Raw genomic sequence first — 16,933 nt, 5'->3', positions numbered from 1 at the left:
CTACAAAAATGATCTACTCAACATACCCTTTCAGAATTATGGGGTCGCTATTCTGTTCCAAAAATGCTGTTGGACAGTGTAATGAAGGAAAAATTCCTGCATTATTGTCAGAAAAGCGTGGGGTGCTTTGTGACATATTTTTCATATATCGAGCATTCCACGCTATTTTCACAATAATGCAGGAATTTTTCCTTCATTATTATTGTTAGTTTATACAAAGAATTATTTTTCACTTTTTAGTTTGATATGCTTTAAAAGCGTGTTTTTTTAGTTTTTTTAAACTATATTTATTTCATTTCAGTTTCTTAATAAATTTATATAAATTTATATGTATTTTCATTTTTATTTAATTATCAATAAATTTTTTAAAAATTAATTGCCCTCATTGACCATTTTATTTTATCAAGCATTTCAGTTGATTTTTGTATAGAAATTTGACCGGCGTAGAAGCAAAATGCGAAACAATCATACATACATACATTATGTCGTTTGCACATATTTCTATACTTAAACAAAACTATTTGAACCATCGTATATTTCTTACATGCATAACCAAACCATAATTAATACAACGCAACCCAAGTCTCAATGGTGGTGTTGGTGGTAAGCGCTTCGGAAGTCGCGATGTGAACATAGGTTCTAATCTCAATAGAGTTTATTTTTAATTTTTGCCTAATAAATATTTTTCTTACTAATAGAAATAAAATTTGTCACAACAATTGTGCAATTCACAAGTCTCATAAAGTTGTAAGTTATAACGATTCGAAAACATAGCATTGAAAATTGTAAATGTGTAAACTCATTTTTGTATGAAATCCAACAACAATTTTTTTAAACAAGTGTAAAAATTTATAATTTTACGATTTTACGATGCTTTACGACAGGTTGTGAGTACCCCAAATATCTATACATATCGTCGTAAACAATATACATTTGTACATATTGGTTCATTGCATGTTCATGCATTCATATATACTTATATGTACATATATTTGTATACATTGCCAAACAAATAATGCACAAGCATACAACATACATACATATGCGTACACATATGAATATGTCACCAACAAAAATTGAAACATTGTTCTACGAAAACAACAATTGTCTCAGCATAAGCATCACAAGTCAATATGGCAGCCAAATTGGCGAAGAACAAATGTAGTAAATCTTACAACAAAAAAATTTTCATTCATAAACGCAGGCGCAAATTCCACAAGCGACCTCGCTTCATTCATAAAAACAGACGCCGTAACATCTCCCCGAGCATGCCTTTGCCAACAAGCGTCTTTTCGGGACGATGACAAAAGCTAAAAATCATAAATTGAACAACTTTCTGATGCTTCTCGCAAGAATCTGCGTCGATATGTATTCACTTTGATACTTATACATTAAGTGACATCTTGTAATAGTAAGAAACTTAAGCAAAGACAACGTTCTGAGCAAACTAACCATTAGAAAAAAAACTTAACAAAATTTGTATTTTTTAAAAAAGCTACACAACTATGTTTGTGTGCTGTTTTATTTTTTTTGAATCTTATAAGTGTTATCAATAAGTTTCATAAATTTGTAAACACAATATTTAAATTAAATTTAACAAGACTCATCTATCAATGTCCAACACAAATCAGCAAGCAACGAGTCAAGCTTTTAACCACTGCACTGATAATAAATAACAACAAGTAACGTTTGGAAGAAACGTTAAATGCTTACCTAAGAGTCAAAATTTAAGCATAGATTGCAGTAGTTAATTTGACTTTGACTTCGTGGAAAGAACATTGTTTTAGTGCCTTGTATATTAAGAAAATAAATTAAAATGAATAGGTGTCCAATTGGCCTATCGTTGTTCTGCTACGTATGTGGAAAATTTACAAGCCCTCGGAGTAGACGCAAAATATCTTCGGGAACTGCCGGCATCTACGAGGAATACTTCGATTTGCCCGTTTTAAGAGACGTAGATTGGGTGCCAAATACCATTTACACGCAATGCAACAACAACCTGCATAACTGGTCAAAAAGACTGTGCCTAAAAATGGGGTTCGGCATCCCAATGATTTGGATAGATCCACAAGGGCATCTTACTGGTAACTGCTACGCGTGCAAGAACAAATTTGCAAGACTCAACAAAAAAAAACACAGTTTAAAAAATGTTCAATCTGCACAGCTACCAGTATCTCACTCAGAAAATGTTCCGATACCAAGATGTCCAAGTCCAACTGACAGATATATTTCGCCAACATTTTCCACCGAGCCTACAGATCTACTCACAATGTATAACCCAAACGAAGTTGAAAGCCCATGTCGTCACTTGGAGATTTCCCAAGCCCGTTTGAATACGATGGTACGACACCTGAAATTATCGCAAAGACAAGCGATTTGCCTAGCACATCATCTTCGATAGGTAAATACAGAGCCGGAACTAGCTGCTTCAGCGCCTGTGGCAACAACCTTGCTTGCGCCCTTACCATATAGTATAATGGAAACCGATGTTGTCCAAATCAAAAATCATATATTTACAAGTGAAAGAACGTACATCTTTTTTTTAATAATAATTTATACAAGGATCGCTTATATCGTTCAGAATAATACTTTTCTGGATTTCGCCTCTGCAAATAAATCGATTATTTTATCGAAATTGAGACGTGTTGTAGTATCCTTCTCAATCGACAAAATAGAGATATTCGTTAACCGTTCCTGGCCTAAAGAGGAACGAAGATAAGATTTGATGAGTTTTAGCTTACTAAAAGAACGCTCGCAAGTAGCCGTCGTAACAGGCATGCATAAGAATATTCTCAGTGCTGTTGTTATGTTCGGATATACATCCTCGAGCGACAGATCGAATATTTTTTCTAATACATTCAAATGGTTCATGTCTGTGTCTTCACTCATCAGCGTCGTTGCTTGAAATTTGAAACTCTCAATTTCCGATGAAAATTCATGCGGATCCAAGTCATCAGGATATTTGATAGCGAGATCTGCCGCTATTTTGGTGAGTTCAGTAACACTGGTGTTCACAATTGCTTGACCGCTCAAAAATGCGAAATCATCGGCAACTTCATTTAAAGCGATGAACCGGGTATTCATTTGGGCAATCATAAGATCAGGAACTTGGATCCTGCTTTGAAATGAGTTTGGGCACTTATAGATGGAGATTCATCTTTCGCTTTTTCTCCCGGCATCATTTTCTTTGGTCGTTTTCGAGTATCTTGGAAATCTGGTGTTACTTGCAATTGTTCAGCTGTCACAACTGATGATTGCAAAATTGTTGTGAAGAAAGTCTCTCGGTATATGGTTAATTGTGACAGCAATCCTTTTATCATTTTTGCGGCACGAGCAATATCGAGTTTTTTGCCTTGCAGTGCGAGGTTGACACGATTGATTTGCGATAGAAGCGAATCCCAAAACTTCAGTAGTACTATGAATTCGAAGGTTTGTATCGACTTGAGAAGAGATTTGGCTTGTACTATTGTATCGCCTGTCTGATGATCACCTTTTGTCATTTTTTTTAGTATTTCCACAATAGTAGGCAGTTGAGAGTTCAGGGCGTGCACGGCATTAGCTTTTGACGACCACCGCGTGTCACAGGTTCCTTTCAACGTTATTTTTAGTTCTGCTTGCAAAAATTTCCAACGAGTTGCCGATCCAACAAAAAAATTGTACGTTTGTTGGATGATACCAAAAAAAGTTTGCATTTGCAGTATAACGTTGGCAGCATTGACCCCAATCAAATTTAGGCTATGAGTAGTACATGGAATAAACCGAGCATTCACGTTCAAAGCTAATATTCTCGACTGCACACCTTTATATTTGCCTGCCATATTAGCTCCGTTGTCATAAGGCTGTCCTCGTACATTTGCAATGTTTAGCCCATCTTTTCTTAATTTATCAAGAATTTCTCCCGAAAGACCTTCACCGGTTTTTTCTTCGGTGTTAATAAACGTGATGAAGCTTTCTTCAATTGTACATTTCTTGTTTTCGATTTTAACGTACCGGAAGTTATACCGAAAATCAGAAAGCACCTTCCAATAGTCCTCATTGTCTATGGAAAACAAAATCTACAATTTGCACAATTTTACATCATTGCATCATATGTTATTGAAAAGCATGCGTTTTGTCACCTGGATCACAGATGAACACAGATTGTGGCTGACTGGCCTATAGCACAACACACGGCACGGTCGGCAGTGGGCACAGAAACAGGACTGACAGACTCGCACTAACAGCGTGGCGCCCCCGATTTCTGGAATAGCACGTCCAGTTTTTTCGGTCCGTTCGCGCCCTATGTCTCTTGTTTCGCCCGCCGTGGGTGACGCGCCAGTTTCAGACGGTAGCTCTTTCGGACGCTCAGCAACCGATATTTCGTCAGGCGTATGTAGGCTCAACCTACGTTGCGCCTCTGCGACTGTTGCGCCCGTGGCGGGTGCCACCTTCGCCACGCCCTAGTTACGGCTCTGGGTAAATATATTGCCTAAAGATGTGAAGGTGTATGGATACCGCAAAAGACAGGAGGAGCTTTCAGATTTCTTTGAGGTTAATGGCGACAATACTTTTTCGTATTGTAAAAATATTCCTGGTCTTATACAATACATGAACTGTGAGTACAAACCAGAGCAATGGCTCTTGTTTATTGACTCGTCGAAAAATAGTTTAAAAGCAGTATTGCTGTATGTGGATAACACAAAAAATCCGGTTCCAATCGCCATAAGCTCCAACACAAAGGAAACATACGAAGCAATGAAATTAATTTTGGACAGAGTTCAGTATCAGCAGCATCAATGGAAGATATGTGCGGATTTAAAAGTTATCGCCTTGCTTACTGGTTTGCAGACAGGATACACAAAAAATATGTGCATCATTTGTCATTGGGACACAAGGTACCGCGGAAACCAATATAGAATGCGTGATTGGAAGCTTCGCACCGAATTTCATTTAAATGTGGCAAATGTTATCCATATTCCGCTGATACCAGCTAATAACATTTTGCTACCACCACTGCACATAAAATTGGGAATTGTCAAAAATTTCATAAAAGCAATAAATCGAGATGCTGAAGCTTTTAAATGTTTGACAGAAATATTTCCAAGACTAAGTGTTGCGAAAATAAAAGAAGGTATTTTAAGTCTTTTAATAGAACGAATGTTATGTTGATACATTATTTTCAGGTGTTCTCAATGGCCCTGATATAAGAAAACTTATGAAGAACGCAAATTCGGAGAACTTCTAAGGCCAAATGAAAAAATTGCCTGGAACTCCGTTATGACCGTTATAAACCATTGCTTAGGAGTGCACCGGTCTGAAGATTGGAAAAAATATGTGGATGACATGGTAGACGCTTTTGAAGAAATAGGTGTGAATATGTCCTTAAAAATGCATTTCCTTCACCATCACAAGGACCATTTTGAGCAGCAAGTTCCGACTGAATCCGATGAGCAAGGAGAAAGATTTCAACAAGTCGCCGCCCCCCTTGAGCATTGGTACAGCGGCAAAAAGCTTGACATTGATAGATGAGTCTTATTAAATTTAATTTAAATATTGTGTACAAATTTATGATACTTATTGATAACACTTATAAGATACAAAAAAAAAAAAAATAAAATAAAACAGCACACAAACATACTTAGAGTAGCTTTTTTAAAAAATACAATTTTGTTAAGTTTTTTTCTAATGGTTAGTTTGCTCAGAACGTTGTCTTTGCTTAAGTTTCTTACTATTACAAGATGTCACTTAATGTATAAGTATCAAAGAGTAAATTAAAATATTGACGAAACGTGAGGGAAAAAACATTTAAAAAAATGAATTAAATTTCAGTTTTTTCGACATATTGGCTATAAGGACACAAAAAACATTGATTTTGGGGTTTACAGTCATCTAAGAACTTAAAGACAGACTTATTCTGAGAAGCTTTGCCAAAGAAAGTTTACCAAAAAAGTAAACATTAAAAAAGTTAGAGACCGAAGACGAATGTGCCTTTCTCTTACAATGGGCCACTTTGATTAAAAACTTCAACAAAAATTTTTGTATGAAACCATGATTGTAACTCAAAAAAGTAATGATGCAGTTCGATTCATAGGACCCAAAATAGGGGGAAACCGTCGAATTTGGTCTTGTCTTTTTTTTTTTTTTTTTAAACTATCACAGTGTAATTTATTTAAAATTATTTTTTATTTAATTTTATAACATACAATTTTTACCATTTTTCGGAAAACAACGGTTCTTATAACACAAAATAATCACGGATATGTTCATATAATACAAAATAAGCATGCATATCGCTCATTTGCTGCAAGACCGGCATAAATCAAAAAACGTTATTTTTGAGTTAATGCTGCAGAATTGTTCGTTATAGCATACTTCATGTTGAGTGAAAAATTCATATGAATACCTCTTATATGCTCCGCTTGAGAAGAGGTGTAAGGTTGGAGTCACCGTGTAAGGTTGTAGTCAGTTGAAAACTATAAACGCGTTTTCTGGAAAATCGATATTTTTGACTTATGCCGGTCTTGCAGCAAATGAGCGATATGTCACTCAGAGAATACTTTTTTACATTCTCTGTGTGACTTTGTATATTTTACCTCAAAGCAGTTCTCTTTATTTATGTCGCATGAATCTACATATATTTCTGCCACTGCACAAGCTCAATTCTGCTAAATAGCAGCGAAAATGGTGAATTCCTTACTTTGGTTCTATCAGCTCTGTTAGCCGCGCAATCGAACATCATACAGATTTCGATATGCACCTTCTCCATACTTTACATTCTCTGGTAGAACTAGTATGTATATGACTACGAGTATATTCACATTTTTTTGCAAATTGGAAGTAAGGAAAAAGATGAACTCACCAATAATAAAGAAAGTAACGCACGAAGAAATTATCTTTCGAATATACCCAAAGATTTTTAACTCACCAAAATAAATTCCTTAAAAGTTGCAATAAATTTTATCCATATATAAATATATGCCAAGGGCAACAAGGTCAAAAAGAACACAAGCTTTTCAATTATCATAATTAAAAAAAAGAAAAGATAGTAATCATTTTTGGGCGATGAAATTAAAACATCCAACATTTGTTAAGATTATTATATAAGTACATACAAATATCTGTTTAACATATGGCGAAACTATTGGGTTGTCAAAAAAGTCTTGCGGTATTTTCGCTAGTTGGCGCTGAAAGCGCGTAGGTCTTGTTTTATTCGTCGCATCGGGTCATGCTATACCTTTTTGAATAGCGTCGCAAACATGGAGCAAAATAAAGAGGAAATATCGGCATATTTTACAGTACTACTACGATAAAGGCAAAAATGCATCTCAAGCCGCCAATAAAATTTGTGTAGTTTATGGACCCGATACAGTTTCCATTTCCACCGCACAACGATGGTTTCAACGTTTTCGTTCTGGTGTAGAGGTGGTCGAAGATGCGCCACGCTCCGGAAGGCCTGTCGTCGAAAATTGCGATAAAATCACTGAATTGGTCGAAAGAGACCGGCATAGTAGCAGCCGTAGCATCGGGCATGAGTCATCAAAAATTCATTTCAATTTCAATAAAAAAAAAATTCAATAAAAATACCACAAGACTTTTTTGACAACCCAATATGATTTTGTGACATTAAAACAACTGACTTTGAACTTTGTACCCTGAATAAAGTGAATTAAACGTATTAGCTCTCAATTAGTATATGATTTTTTATTCTGTTCAATGGAAAATTGATATACGAAGCATGACATTACAAAAGATTTTGTTACATATATCTCAATTTCGCGTTTTCTTTAATTTTTATTGTTTTACAATTATTCTTAATGATCTTGAACAGATCTCTCCGTTCACATATTTTTTAGTAGAATGGCCGTCATTCTTTTCCCAATCGCAAAAGGTCAAAGTCTGCTGAATTCAGTTAGCTTTTAAATTTCCGGATATGATTAATATCCAATGACATGATAGTTGAGCATCTCTTTATTTTTGGTTCTAGCATGTGCTAAAAGAGCGTAAGTGAACAGAGAGGCCCGTTTTATTATGTTTATATGGTGCATTTCAGTTATAATTTGTCATCAAGTAAAAGATCAAAATTAAAATCCAACTATTAAAAATGGTCTAACTATTTATAATAATAGTATTTAACTGTGATTCTGAATTACTTTAAGAAAATGTAAAATATATTCAAGTTTATTTTTTAATTACTATAAAATATCGAGACCGGCAACTCTTTATTGTAAAATAGTGAGCATCTGACTCGTTTCTAAGGGAAATATCCAATTTTAACGGATATCTATTGGACGGACGGTAGAAGCGGTGGTAAGTTAAATTTACATCAGAGATAAAGAGATCCCCAACTCTCCTGTCACTGGAAATGAAAGAGCCGCTCTAAACTTTGACATTTGACTGGATCTGGTAGCTTTTGACGTTTCACAATTGGAATGACTGGAATGAATAAAAATTCGAAAACAGTGAAAATTAAAGAAAATCCAAAATTTAAATGTATTTGATGAAACGCTTTGTAAAATTTAGTAAAAGCATTTATTAATGAAGAGCTAACAGGCTTAATTTACTCTATTAAGTATTGAAAGTTCAAAAGACAGTTGTTTTAATATACCGTAAAATCATAAAAAAATATTTAAATAGTTTCATCACATTGTAAAAGCTCAATATATAATAATTTTTAATCGTAATAAATGTTGATGGTTTTAATTTAAATGTCCAAAAATTCTTAGTTTGTTCGATCTGGCTACAATTGAAAACGCACTTGAATAAGTTGGGTAACCCTTTATCCGTGGATTCGGACTACAGGTTTGCGTCGATCACTAACTTAATCATTATGAAGACCCAAAGCGATGATAAAATCTGTCTGCAATTAGCATTTGACTGAATAGGTTGTTGCGGACAGAGATGAACTTTTAACGTATGACAATAAATAAATTCTTACTTGATAAAATATTATTAAGTGTCTTTTAAAAAATACCAATTGTTACTTAATAAGAGATAATATTAATTTTCATACATTTATTTGAACGTACACATAATCACTTCTACGTGAACTTTTTCTTTCAACAAGCAGATTTTTTTGTTCGTTATTTACTGTGCTGTGTGTTTGATTGTGGTCGTGCCCTTTCCTGGTCATGATGAACAAACGGTTAGAGCTAGTGTATCTCAAGGCACTAACCAATTAAAAAAACACCTTGTTGACTTTCGGAAATTACACTGCCTTAGTGTGTCCAATCATTGTGCGAAGGACCGCTAGCTTTTATCGAAGAACGACTCACCAACTTTCGAATTAATAGGGGTATTCAGACAGAAGTTAATTAAGTAATTCGTTAGTTATTTAGGAATTCGTTAGTTCATACTTCGTTAAAAGGCTTAACTGTGAACATACTTTTTGTTCTACCTCTATAGTATGGTAAATTAAAGAGTTAAAATGCTTCAACAAAGTGCAAAATCAAAAATTGTCAGTCAATTAATTGAAATTTAAATTGATGTACAGAGGAGCAGGAGAACAGCTGATGTGATATTACCGAGTAACGAAACAATTATCAAGCTTGCCAGATGGATTGTTCGTTACTCGGTAGAACGATAGTCTGTTAATTTTACAAAAATAAAATACATGTCAAAAACTACTGAATAACAGCTAATGAATTAAAAAGGCTGGTCTGAATGCCCCTAATGTATTGGTACGTAACTACTTAAGTTCACGCTGTTTGTCAATAGATAGTCCCGCAGTTAGTGGTGATCGATTTCGATATATCCAAATCGTAATAAACTTAACCTTTTCAGATGTAAAGGAATTGTGTTTCCCAAGACTTTGTTTACGTATCACATTTTGGTTGTGCAAATATGTCCCTTTTCCACATAACCGTGCGGGAAGTATTGTTTTTCTCCTTTTAGCAAATAAACCGGCGGCTGAAGCACATCAGGATCTCCAAAAAGTTTAAGTGAAACAACGAGCCGTGATCTAACCATTGTACGAGTATAAATGGTTTTGTTCACATCTAGCAAGTCGGACACTAAATGAAGCATTAGTTGCGCACTTATGTCCAAATATGTGAAAATTTTAATTTTTTTATCAAATGTCATTTATCAAAATGGAAAGCATCCTAATACCCCAAGCAAATAATATAACTTATCCTGGCATTCACCTGGACAAATCTGTATCTGTAGTAAACAGACTGATGTAAAAAAATATACAGTACATTTTCTTAGAAAATGAAAAACATACCCCACTAAACGCGTCAATGCTGTTTTTTTACAACTATACCTCTTCTATTGCTGGATAATTAAATTTGGATATGGTGCATTATTTACAGAGAACGTATAATATAGAGAAGGTTCAGTTGCGGACAAGCATGTGAACTGTCAAGAGCTAACAAAATCCTATTAGTGGATTTCACCACTTTTGGCTGAGAAGGAGAAATTTTAACAGTGGTGAGCGAATAGAACTGAGCATTCAATGAAAATTATGCTCGGAAATATACATTCCTATTGCAAACGTATGTTGCTCTTTTGTCTATATTTTTATACGTTTACATGCCATCATATTAATTGATATGATTACCATTTTGAGAATTTTTATGAATACATGCAAAACTGATGACATTTTAAGCAAATTATGCTATTTTCAAAATATATATTTGTAGTTAATGTGTGAATAACAGTTAATTTTTTAAATAAAGGGTGATTTTTTAAGAGCTTGATAACTTTTTTTAAAAAAAAAACGCATAAAATTTGCAAAATCTCATCGGTTCTTTATTTGAAACGTTAGATTGGTTCATGACATTTACTTTTTGAAGATAATTTCATTTAAATGTTGACCGCGGCTGCGTCTTAGGTGGTCCATTCGGAAAGTCCAATTTTGGGCAACTTTTTCGAGCATTTCGGCCGGAATAGCCCGAATTTCTTCGGAAATGTTGTCTTCCAAAGCTGGAATAGTTGCTGGCTTATTTCTGTAGACTTTAGACTTGACGTAGCCCCACAAAAAATAGTCTAAAGGCGTTAAATCGCATGATCTTGGTGGCCAACTTACGGGTCCATTTCTTGAGATGAATTGTTGTCCGAAGTTTTCCCTCAAAATGGCCATAGAATCGCGAGCTGTGTGGCATGTAGCGCCATCTTGTTGAAACCACATGTCAACCAAGTTCAGTTCTTCCATTTTTGGCAACAAAAAGTTTGTTAGCATCGAACGATAGCGATCGCCATTCACCGTAACGTTGCGTCCAACAGCATCTTTGAAAAAATACGGTCCAATGATTCCACCAGCGTACAAACCACACCAAACAGTGCATTTTTCGGGATGCATGGGCAGTTCTTGAACGGCTTCTGGTTGCTCTTCACCCCAAATGCGGCAATTTTGCTTATTTACGTAGCCATTCAACCAGAAATGAGCCTCATCGCTGAACAAAACACGCGCGCGAAACACATTTCGAACCGAACACTGATTTTGGTAATAAAATTCAATGATTTGCAAGCGTTGCTCGTTAGTAAGTCTATTCATGATGAAATGTCAAAGCATACTGAGCATCTTTCTCTTTGACACCATGTCTGAAATCCCACGTGATCTGTCAAATACTAATGCATGAAAATCCTAACCTCAAAAAAATCACCCGTTATTTCTTATGTTTGGTAATACATATAATATAATTTCATATATTCAATATTGTACATACATACATATGTATGTAAATTACATGTCTTCATTTAAATTTTCATACGCATCTACATATATTAGGGAATTACCTAGCGTCAGTTGGTGACGCCACAAAAAACATATAGACATGATGCCGCTTGCGACTATCGAATGCCTCATAGGTTCGATATCTCTGCGGGCATATATGTCTCATACTGTACAATTGGTACTATTGAGTATAAAAACACTCGACGCATGTTGACGTTTCATTTAAATCCATTTATCTCGCCAAAAACGCCTCAACTTGACTGTCCAATAGAATCGCGCTATGCCCAGCTGCGCGGAATCATCTATATCAGGGATGGGCACATCTTTAGCTCGCAAAGTTAGCAAAGTGCGCACGGGGGCTAGATGAGGCGAATATCAGTTTACGGAGAGAAGGGCATAAGAAGTTGCGAAAAAAATCAATTACATTCTTCCGTAACTTTATGTTCATCGCAGAGTAGTTGCTGCAATACTGACATTGTACACAAATTAAAGAGCGGAAGTTTACTTCATATCGGAATTGTGGTAGACGAACGAAACGCGAAAATTACGACGTGAAAACTTTCGAAGATTACTACAGGATCTCTGTCTACATATCTCTGCTGGATACCATCAAAGAAGATTTGGAAGCTCGTTTTTCAGAAGAAGTTTTGGATGGTTACCAATTGAGTGTATTGCTCCCAGAAAAAGCAAGTCATTTAAAAGAAAACGAAATCGATCGGTTACTTGATAGAAAGATTCGGGAATCTTCTGGATGAGGAAAAAAGCGTACAAAAATTGAGATTCAAAGGAGAATTAAGCTACTGGCATTGTCACTGCCAGCAGCAACCAAAAATTGAAGGCAGCAAAGTTCCAACTTCTGCATTGGAAACATTAAGAAAATGTGATGTCGACATATTCCCAACAATCCACACCTATCTCCGAGTATTCTGTACACTTCCCGTAACAACCGCGAGCTCTGAACGTTCTTTCTCTTATCTTCGCCACATCAAAACATGGCTTAGGACGACCATGCTCCAAGAAAGACTAGTTGGATTAACGTTACTTCATACGCACCATGACATCGAAATCACCGCCGAAGTCATCGAAAGATTCGCAAAACTTCGCAGTCATCGTTTAACGTTATGAAACACGCAATGTAAAAAGATTTTTCTGTTTGAATTTTTAATAAAATGAGCAGCTATGTAATGCATGCATATGGCCGACTTTTCGATTATAACCACTTTGTTTACCTAAAAATTGAAATTGATAATTTATGTTTCATACTTTGTACTGTATTTCTCTCGCAATAATAAGTTTGAAACCCAAATTGAAGGATTAATTCAATTTTCCCCCCAAGAATCGGGTCTGGATCCGCCACTGCATACATACATATGTATGTAAGTACAATTCAAATTCAAATCGTGATATTATCATATATCTGTAAAAAGTGTGCGCGCACTGCTCTACTTGTACATACATATGCATATGTGTACAGCATTGCTCAAAAAATAATGTATACACAAACCAACATACAAATATGCGTACACATGTAATTATCCAGATCCTCCGGATCACATGCAATGACAGCATAAATGGTCTGCGCCGATGGTTTACTGCCATGAGTCTAGAGCTGGCTGAGCAGAAAACAGAAGTCCTGCTCATAAGCTCAAGGAAAATTGAGGAGAAAATATCGCTGACCATCGGAGAATGTGAGATTACTTCACAGCCGCAGTTGAAGTATCTCGGGGTAACATTGGACTCAAGGCTCAAGTTCAAAGAGCACCTGGAAAATGCGACAAGTAAAGCAAATAAAATATATAATGCGTTGTCTAGAATGATGGCAAATAAAGGCTGTGTGCGTTCCAGCCGACGATGTTTAATAGCTAAGGCAATAAGTTCAGTGATCCTATATGCGGCTCCAATATGGATACAGGCGCTAGAAACAAAGTCATATGCTAGACCAATTAACACAGTGCATAGGCTTTCAGCAATACGAGTGATAAGTGCTTTCCGAACCATTTCAAATGACGCTGCTGAGGTATTAGCCAGCATGGCACCGATTGACATCCAGGGAGACGAATTCGCGCGAATATACAACTTATCAGAGACGTCTACCACAGCAAAAAGAGAAGAGAGAATAAAAAGCATAGCAATGTGGCAGCAGCGGTGGCAAACTTCACGCAAAGGACGGTGGACCTACCGACTGATTTCGGACATACACTCGTGGATAGGTAGGAAACATGGAGACCTGGATTTCCACCTTACCCAAATACTCAGTGGGCATGGTTGCTTCAGAAGCTATCTATTCAAATATCGTCATGACTTTAGTCAATACTGTCCGACGTGTACAGAGTGTATAGAAAACTCTGAACACGTGTTCTTTTATTGCCCACGGTTTTCAAGTATAAGGGAAATGTTGAAAACCACCCTGGGAGGTAGTATCACGGTGGAAAATTTGACTGCACATATGTGCGAGTCCTCTGTAAAATGGAAAGCTGTCAGCAGAGCGGCAAATCTAATTATCACAAAATTGAGACATTTAGAACAGATTAGGCGTCAGTCAGTCCGTGCAATAGAGGAGACTTAAATGTCTTCTTCTCTCCCATGAAGTAATACTTTGTCCAGTGGTCCCGTGGGAGAGACATGATGTGGGAGTAGGTTAGGTTTAGCGGATTAAAGTCCCGCACTCCGGCTTTCGATGCTTCCTCCTACAAAAAAAAAAAAAAAAAAAAAAAAAAAAAAAAAAAAAATGTAATTATGTGTGTATGGCATTCCCCCACAAATAATGCATACAAAACATACATACTTATATGCGTTCACATGTCGATATGTCACCCGCAAAAATTACGGATATTGCTCTACAAAAACAACAATGGTTTCAAATAGCGTCAGCTGCATCACAAGTCAATATGGCAGCCAAACAGTCGATGTCCAAATTTGTAGAAAAACACCTAACAACAATATTTTCATTCATGAACGCAAGCGCACTTTCAACAGGCAAACTTGCTTCATTCATAAAAACAAACACCATTACATCTCCCCGAGCATGCTTTTGCCTACAAGCGTCTTTTCGCGACGATGGCAAAAGCTAAAAATCATAAATTGAACAATTTTTGATATTTGTATGAGAAGGAAAAAACGACAAACCCACAAATACGGGTATATGTAAGTATAGAATAAAATTGACAACATAGTTCATTTGTCGATTTTCAAGTCAAGAAATGTGTCAAAGAAAATATTTAATATTCCTCTGATTTATGTGTATAGTGAATCCCGGTTAAGTAGTACTCCGCTTAAATGAAAATCATCCCTCTTAACTGTCTATATCTTGCTGCCTCACGGTTGTTTTTTATGAAATACATAGAAATTATTGTTTTAAGTACCACTCGCTTAAGTATTCGCACTCGCTTATGTGTCATATTATATTTTTATTTTTGCAAACCACAAACATCTGTATCTTTGATCGTGGCAACTTTTGTATGTATTTAGATATCAGAAAACACTTTTGAACGGTTGTATGTATTTAGATATCAGAAAGCACTTTTGAACGTTTGTATCTAAATATCCGAAAACACTTTTGAACGTTTGTATTTAAAAAAACGCGTTGTTGTCAGCACTCGCTTCACTCTTGCCGTTGCTCGTTACTGCTGATCTTTTTAAGGGCTGCTGAGTTGCGAATGACGCTGTATAACGGTATGATGTTGTCATGTGTTTTGTCTTCATGTGTGATGTATTCGTGTGTGGTCTTCATGTGTGGATCGTGTTGGTGTCGTGAATTATCGTCCAGGGACGTGTGTTGAGGGGAGGCGCTAACTCATCTAGCCATCCCGGCCCCCCTAGGCGAATATTAGCCTAGCAGTTGCTGTAATTGCTGCAGCGTGGCAACAACACTGCTGAGGCCAGTGGAGCGGGGTATGACGACCGAGGCTGTCGACGCCGTGATGATGCCTCATTTCGCCTCGATATGGTTGGAGGAGGGGCTATTAGCCTCCTTTGCCGACCCGGACGACTGGTCTGCTGCGATCTGCCCGCGGAGCGTTGGCGCATGGCGGCCCGTTTTGGGGTGCGATGCAGCATAGTGTGGTGTGGCCGGTTGCACAGTTGGCAGAGGGTGACTGACTTACACTCCTGTGTGTGGTGTGCCGTCGCCAAACAATTCAGGCAGTGTCCGTGAGCCAGAGTAACCTTCTGGCGTTGTAAGTGCTGCCTGCCACGGAAAATGCTGCAATGCTGTAGCCGATGAGAGCGCCGACACAGGGGACATCGGCTGCGCAGAGGCTCCGCGGCTAGTGCTGAGGGGGGTGGTAGTGGTCGCGTACCACTACGAGGAGCGGTTGCAGGAGGCCTTGCCGTTGGGCTTCATTGCGCTGAAGCTGCCCCAGGGCGTGGCACAGTAATGGTGGACCTCACTGTTGGCGCTGGCACGCTGGGCATATCCACATCCATATTGATCTGTATAAAGAAGTTATTATAATTACACATTTGTTGCATGCAAATTCATATGACAATTGTGCCACGGTATGTGGCAAGAATGGGTCGTCATGTAGATCGACCATTGCGGTTAGATTCGTTAGTAGTTTCGATTAGGTTTTATTTGTGGGTTCATCGATTAATTATTTGATTTTAATTTTGTTTGCGGGATTGTCGATTAATTATTTGATTTTTAAATTTTGTTTGCGGGATTATCGGCGGTTTTTTCATTATATGCGATTTCGTTACTATATGGCAGAAAACACAGTTTCATGAGCGGTCTTGTCAACTTACCGCTTTGAGTGCGGAGATCAACAACTCGCACATGACCGTTAGAACCGTAGAGTAGTTTTTCTATGTGGCCAAGCCGCCATTCGGTTGGGGGTAGACAGTCATCATGGATGACGACACAATCACCAAGCTTTGGCGCCTTTTCTGGACTCTTCCACCGGTACCTTTTATGGAGGTCCTTTAGGTATTCTTCCTTCCATCGGCGGCTGAAATCGTGATGGAGAATTTTTATTTTCTCCCATTGATTTAATAAGGATAGCGACCCCACGCCTGGCTCAGGTGTGGCCAGAATGGGTAGTTCTTTGAGAAAATGGGATTTTGCGAGAGGGTTGTGAGTGGCCGTGAATTGAGAACGGCTTCAATTCGCTCTAACAGTGTGGTGAACTGTTCATAATTAAATTTGTAGTTTCCAGCTACTTTTTTGAAGTGGGATTTAAAGCTTTTTACTGCTGATTCCCATAAACCACCCATGTGCGCTTGGGGGGATAAATTGCCAGTTAATACCTTGGGGAGCATACCTTTGTACAATCTCTGGTGAGA

General features: G+C 37.2%; 1 protein-coding gene across 19 annotated transcripts in view; it reads right to left on the bottom strand.

Annotated features, from left to right (window-relative positions):
- The window catches only part of LOC115066185 (synaptic vesicle 2-related protein), a 795,221-nt gene that overhangs the window by 635,440 nt on the left and 142,848 nt on the right, over window positions 1-16,933 (bottom strand). The window contains exon 3 of one of the 19 annotated variants that reach the window (XR_007422132.1): window positions 7,660-8,412. The exons of the other annotated variants lie outside the window; for them this stretch is intronic. The gene's annotated coding sequence lies outside the window, so the exon portion shown is untranslated. Of the gene's footprint in view, window positions 1-7,659; window positions 8,413-16,933 lie in introns of those variants that run through there. 19 annotated transcript variants of the gene reach the window in all.

This window comes from Bactrocera dorsalis, chromosome 3, assembly GCF_023373825.1.
Source record: "Bactrocera dorsalis isolate Fly_Bdor chromosome 3, ASM2337382v1, whole genome shotgun sequence".
Taxonomy (NCBI): Eukaryota; Metazoa; Arthropoda; class Insecta; order Diptera; family Tephritidae; genus Bactrocera; species Bactrocera dorsalis.
This window is presented reverse-complemented; position numbering and strand designations above follow the sequence as displayed.